The sequence below is a fragment of the Scardinius erythrophthalmus genome, assembly GCF_964197995.2.
Source record: "Scardinius erythrophthalmus genome assembly, chromosome: 12".
NCBI classification, from domain to species: domain Eukaryota; kingdom Metazoa; phylum Chordata; class Actinopteri; order Cypriniformes; family Leuciscidae; genus Scardinius; species Scardinius erythrophthalmus.
Window position 1 is genome coordinate 19,883,111 of NC_138232.1, and position 7,303 is coordinate 19,890,413.

A 7,303-nucleotide genomic window follows, 5' to 3' on the forward strand; every position below is an offset into this window, starting at 1 on the left:
TAATATCAGTTGGTACTTAGAGTTTATGATAATGTGTATGTTTCTGTCTGCCATAATTATTGCAACCTTCCCAAACAAGTTGTGGTTATATAAATGAGGTCTGATCATAGTTTTGGAGACCCAACCAGCAACTGCAATTCTCCAACTTTGATCCTCCTCACAAACGACCCTCCTCAGTGCGTGGGGGGCCAATATAGACACATCCTCCACCATCACCAGTTGATTTTAACTTCTTGATTATTGCTCACATAGTGTAAATGAGAAAATTCCAAAAATTAAACTATTATCTGAGCCATTTCATAATTTGTGCCTTTCAACAACCTTTTCTCACACATCATAACTGTATTCTTACTAGGTCTTGTCATCTGATGGAATAACAAAATTTAAACAATATTTAGAGCCCAGCGCAATAGTCATCACTTTTCAGTTCTCTTGATCACTAAGGTTATAAAAAACCTACCATGGCCTGGTTTCAAAGACGGACATGTAAAAAAAACATTGTGGCCAGTACGGGGATCGAACCCGCGACCTTGGCGTTATTAGCACCACGCTCTAACCAACTGAGCTAACCGGCCGTGAGTGTAATTGGTGGAATGAGCTCTTTAGATAGACGATTGACGACTTTTCCCTCATGTTGTACGTTTACAGTATTTTAGTTCAGTATACTTTCACGGGGTTTTATCAAAATATGACATCAAAAGCTAATCTGATATTTTAGACACCCGGTACACAACAGATCATTCATAAACGTTCACAGATACAGCAAAGATATGGCTCGTTGGTCTAGGGGTATGATTCTCGCTTTGGGTGCGAGAGGTCCCGGGTTCAAATCCCGGACGAGCCCATAGCTTTTTAAGAGTTTATTCAGAACCTGAAAAAATGTTCATGGCTTTACTTCATTTGGGGTTGCTCTTTGAGATTACTCTACAAGAAACGCAGATAATAATGAAAACAAAGATTTGTTACGGAGTGGGATGAACGACTGCTAGTTCCAATGCTACACGTGCGTTGGTGGTATAGTGGTTAGCATAGCTGCCTTCCAAGCAGTGGCCAGCCGTAAGTAGGTGTAGAGCGCTGCTAGCCAATAGGAACGGAGGAAATTCCAGGGAGGCGGGCCAGAAATAAAACACCAAATTAGAGGTTCGATTCCCGTCTCGGCCACAAATACCATAAAATTAATTGGTAATAATTTTTACATCTAGATACACTTTAGGTACGATTAACATATAATAAAAGAACTTTGTGCACAAAAATAAAATAAAACTTGTAATATTTGTTATTGTGTAGGATGTAAAAGATGTGCAATTAACTTAATAAACCTTTACATTATAATAAAGGTATAGTTATCTTTAATATAGAAAACATTTGAATTTGAATAATTGAAAAGAACATTTTGATAATGTTTTAGACCTTTATTTGAGATATTCACATTATATTTGAATAACTATGTACAGAAATCCAATATATATGAAATATAACCAATAAACACCAAATAGAGATTTTCATTTTATTTATAGTACAGATATATACATATTTGGTATTTTAGTAAACAAATGGAAATAAATTGAACAATTTAAAATAATAGATTAAACAACAACAATAATAATAAAATCTAAAGTTGGTGAGAACAGGAAAAAACAAGAAAAAATATTTTAAATTAAATAATTATGTGCAGAGTTTAACAGTAACAGTAATTAACATTAACAAGATAAAATAACAATGGAAGTCAATAAATTAACTTAAAAAAAAACACTAAAATACAATGCTATACAATAAAATACAAAACTTTTGGTATATTAATGAACAAATGGAAATAAATGAAATATTTAAAATATATATATTAAAAGTGCAGTAATATGTTTATACATATATGCATACCACTGTGCAAGGAATGTCTTTGTGTTATAAAACAGTATTTGAGGTCTGGGCATGTCATTTGCTAGTGAAGTAATTTTTTCTTTTCCCCAATCCACCTCTGCTTCTCAGCCTCATAGAATGGAGACTGCTGAAAGTCTCTCCATGACATTTCTGCACTCATTCCCTGAGCCTGATAAGGGGAAAACACTTTAGCAGGACAGTAAATGTATTTGCCTGCCACTCCAGGGAAACCAGTGTGAATATGAGGACTGTTGGGTCCTTGTTTCAGTGGCAGGTGGCAGAATCTGCACAGACGACCAGACGGATGCTCCACCACTGATTTCCTCTTGCTTCTCTCCTCAGTCACCCTCTTCGTTTCTCCCCCTCTCTGCCTAGAGGCCTCCAGTTCCCGCTGACAAAAAGGAGTCTCTGCAAAGTCTTCAAAAGGCATTCTGGGGTTGGTCAGGCCCTCTGCTGAATATGTCAAATACTTTCTTGGAGCAGTAGAAGTATTTAACATCACCACCTTGATAAAAGAAGTGTATTGAGGTGCCATCACCCATGTATCGAGACTTAGGCTGACCACAGGCTAAACAGGATCTAGTGTGCTTTTTTGCAGCATATGCTGTTGTTGTTGTTGCTGCTGAACTGCCTGATGTCCTTCACCATCTTCTCAAGCGCTGCCTGGTCCAGAGAGCCTCAGGAACAGTCTTTGCGGGTGGATTGACTGGGGCAGGTGGCAGTACTGTCACTGGGACACTGATGGTTTCACTGCCTGAGTGCAGACGCTGCCAGAACTGCTGTGTCTCCAGGAGCTTTTCAGGGCTGGTGTTAAGTGAAGTTAGTGTTTAGTGTTTAGAACATTAGTGTTCTTGTTTTTAGCAAGTTGTTTTATGTACCTGCTTATGTGCTGCTGTGTGGTTGAGTGCAGAAGGCTGTTGGGGTCAGTGCAGGCACTCTGTACCATATTCAGCATCCACCTTTGTAAGAAGGTCCTTGCTCCCGTGGTGCTTGGCCAGCAAGCCATCAATGACATTTCTCATTGGATCTGTCCATCTGTTATGGTCCAACACAAAGACTCGACCCCGTCTTAATGGGTCCAGTCCGAGCAGCGCAGGGAGAAGCTGCTATGGGCAGTGGGGGTGTGCTTGGCAGTTCTAAAAGAGATTCACAAAATTATTAAATGAAGTATTTCTGTTTTGTGTGCATAGATTAGACAGACAGATTACACACATTGATGATGTATGAATAATACATTAATTACCTGCATCTAAAAGAAAACTCCTCAGATGTGTGTTCCTTCACTGTCACAGCACTCGGAGTAGAAAAACAGTGAAAAATCACAGTCTGGATCAGCAGCAAGAAGGGTCTCATCAGAAGAGGAGTCCTCTAAGCATTTCTGAAATTGAGCAAAATGAGTGTAATATGCGAGCGAGAATTATAAAGTACTTCACAACAGAACGAGCATTCAACTTCTCTTTGAGGTGTTGACTTGTCCTGCAGTGAAGGGTTGTCTTTAATTCTTCTTGTGTCTTCTGATGGGTCCCGGTGTAAATGGCCTGATGTTCCTTTCCTGAAAGACACTTTGACTTTCCCGGGAAAAAACACTGTTTTCTTCATGATGCTTTTCTGAAATCATAATGTATTTATTAGCGTCTCAGCATAAGCATGAAAATACTTAAAGTGAAAAAGACTAAAGCATCAGTGATATATATAAACATTTATTTTAAATTGCCATAATATTCCATAATATTACTGTTTCTTAAATGAATGAATGCAGCCTTAAAGCACAAGAGACTTAAAAAAAAGTAAAGTAGTGTTTAAAAAATTTGCGTTATTTAATATTCATTATTTAAATTGCTTAATATATGTATAATACATATTTAATATAAAAATATATATGTATAAATGTATATATAAAAAGTTTTAACAAGTTTAACAAATTAAAAATGTTAAATTTTACCATTAAATTGCACACACACACACACACACACACACACACACACACACACACACACACACACACACACACACACACACACACACACACACACACACACACACACACACACACACACACACACACACACACACACACACACACATATATATATATATATTAATTTAAATGTAATATATATGTGTGTGTGTGTGTGATATTAATTACATTATAGGAGGACCAAACCTGCAGAAATTAAAGATGAATGAATACATATGTAAATAAATAAAAAGATAAATAAATGTGATAATAATAGGAAAATAAATAAAGGAGGAATAAACGACTTGATAAAATAAAAAATATTTATTTTTAATAAAATTCATTTTTGTATTTTTATTTATTTATTTATTTTCTGCTTTTATACATTTGTACATAAAAATATTTATTTGTTAATTCATTTTTATATTTGGTAAGCAAGACCAACCCACCTAATTATCATGCACGGCAAAGAAATGTAAGAATAAATATAAAAAGTAAATCAAATTGAAATAAATAAAGGTTAAAATAAATAAATCTGGAAATAAATACATATTGGAATAAATAAATATAAATATGAATGAATACATAAATAAATATAAAAAGAAAAAAATAAATAAATAAAATTAAAAAGAATAAAAAAACCCCATTAAAATATAAAAGCGCAAAAAAAAGGAGGGGGGGGGGGGATAATGCGTTTATTCCCTTAATTTATTTTCCTATTATCACACTTATTTATCTATGTATTCATTCATTTTTAATGTCTGTAGGTTTGATCCTCCATTACATCTTACAGCACTGTGAACATATTTTAAACATTGTATTCAAGTAACCTACATAGTAAGATATCAATGATGAAACATTCACCTTAACAAACAAAGATAACAGCTGTATTTATAACGAGAAGTTTGGTTTACTGTTTCTTAACATCACAAACCATTCAATACAATTAACAATAGGATTACATGATAATACATGCAATTTAAATGATAAAATATATGAATAATAATGTATATGCGGTCACCTGAGGTAAAATCTGTCTGCAGGTAGTTTAGACAGTAACAAAACAAAACAAGTTTGCTGACAAGTCCAGTAAACAAATCTCTCGAATGCGAATGATTGATAGATGACAGACACTACGCTTTTTAAATTCCCCGCCACGGAAAAAGCGAAACAGCGCCAGGCAACAGGCTAATTCAAGTCGACCCTTTTATTTATTTTATTATTAATATTATTATTATTATTATTATTTTTTGAGAATACTTCAGTCAACTTGTTTCATAAGACGATCACATATCCTATACCAGGGGTCGGAAGGTAAGTTTGGCATCGGGCCAAAAAGAATTTGGCCACTAGACTAATTTAAAGTGTAAGTTGCAGGTTAAATTTTTCACGAAGATAATGCAATGTGTTTATTAAACATAAAGATAAGAACCGCCCACCATTGTTTTTTATACCAAAATGCTGATATAATATGAAAAGTTGGCACTTTTAACAGTGGTTTTAACCGCTCCCGCTCCCTTCCACTAGATGGGGCGTGACGTCATAAGAGGAACTCACTAGTAGAGTTACCGGCATAGTCATAGCTATAGATGCCTTACATAACTACAGAAAAGTTGGTTGTATGTTTTATTTGATAAAAAAATTATGGATAAAATAACTCCATTGTAAACATACTCGTGTGTGCTGACTTCAAGGGGACCGTGATCCTGCCTGAAATGAGAATAAGCTATTCGCAAAACAAACGGGTTCAGGCATGTCAGATCAGCCGGTCGCGGGTCGAGCTGTTCCACTAAACTAAACGCGTTCACCTCACGGCAGCACATACTCTCTCCACTGCTGATAGCCCACACAAACACAGTGATGGGGACATCGATCTCTCTTTTTCTTTTCTGACAATAAACATCGCTAATTAAATCGTGAGAAATTGATAACGCGTGGATTGAGGAAGGGTATTACATGACGTTTGAGGCGTCGATGAGACTAGCGATTGATGCCTGTGCAGTGTGTGCATCTCTACAGCTCTGATTTGGACTGACTTACTGTAAGTAAATAATGTCTTCAGTCGTTGTCCCTCCTTGCTATTCTACATGACGGCAATATTTTGAAAAGACTTGCTTGTTCCGTTATATTATCCGGGTTAAGTTTGCACCAGGCTGGACTTGCTCTAACGTAGCTTACGTTACTCACCGGGACACCTGGCTAACCCTCCACTAATTCTCCTCACACCAAGCATTAATAACTCTTTGAGTGCCATGGCTCCCCTCTCTCACGCCTGACCGGTTAAAAATTGTACGGCTGTGGTCCATAAAGAATTTGATGGTTTCCCACATCCGCAGTCGTTCTCCAAATAGCCTTAATACAGTAGGAATCTAGCAGAGTATGGGTTGCGAGTTCCTCTTGTGACGTCATCACCCAGTAACTGAAAAAACACGCTCTTTGAAGAAACCCTAATAAATGTTATTTTAACGCATTTTAATACAGAAATAATTAAATATATACATATAGAGCACTTTAATTTACACATTAATTGGCTGTGGTGGTTAACCTGCAACTTACACTTTAAGAAATTAATTGATGAAAAATGCAACTAGAATTGCCTGTGACAGACTGTTACAGTGTCTTCTGTAACTGGTAGTGAGCTGTTACTCTGTGTTAAATCCTGTAGTAGGACAGTCATTAACAAAAAGCCACATTTGTGTGGCGGTGTCCGGGTTTTAAAGTGGATAAATTTATAAAGCAGTAGTGACACGTAACCTCGCAAGTATCTTCATTCACCAACTTGCAACACAGACCGCCTTGCTGAAACACACATTTGTGGGAGATGCGGAATGGAAAAAAATAATAGACTTGAATAAGCCCATTAATAGCATGTTTGAGTCATGCTCTTAACAAACTATGTTTTATTTCCTCTTTCCATATTGTGTATAATACAAGTGTATCATTTTAATTTGCTTGTTACACAATGGAGCATAAATTATTGTAATAAATATTTGACGTAGACTACTTTTACACTTAGAATTATTCCTTGGCATCCTCTAAAGTATTTATTATTATTTATTTATTTTTATTGTTTGCGTGCTTAAGCCAGGTAAGTTAGCCTACGCTATTATGTTGTGTGAGTGATGCTAACAGCTAGCTGGTGAGAGAAAATGGCACTACAAGGGTCTAAAGAGGAAAGTTGACAGCGAAAATAGGGCATAGCCTACAAAGAAGAATGGAAAGACAACTATGCGTTCATCCTACCTAGTTTTGTGAATGCAAAGCCGGCAACGAATAGACAAACGAAGTGATCCACAGACTCTTTTGAATGTCTTTCAGAACAGAGGTTTTCCAACTCCGGTTCAAATTGATACGGTTGCACAGTGTCCTCAGAGACTCCCGCTGCCATTTTTTCAAAATATACCCTCAACTGTTGTCAAGGCAACAGAGGGGCGGGGTGAGCAAAGCTCATTATCATTTAAAGATGCA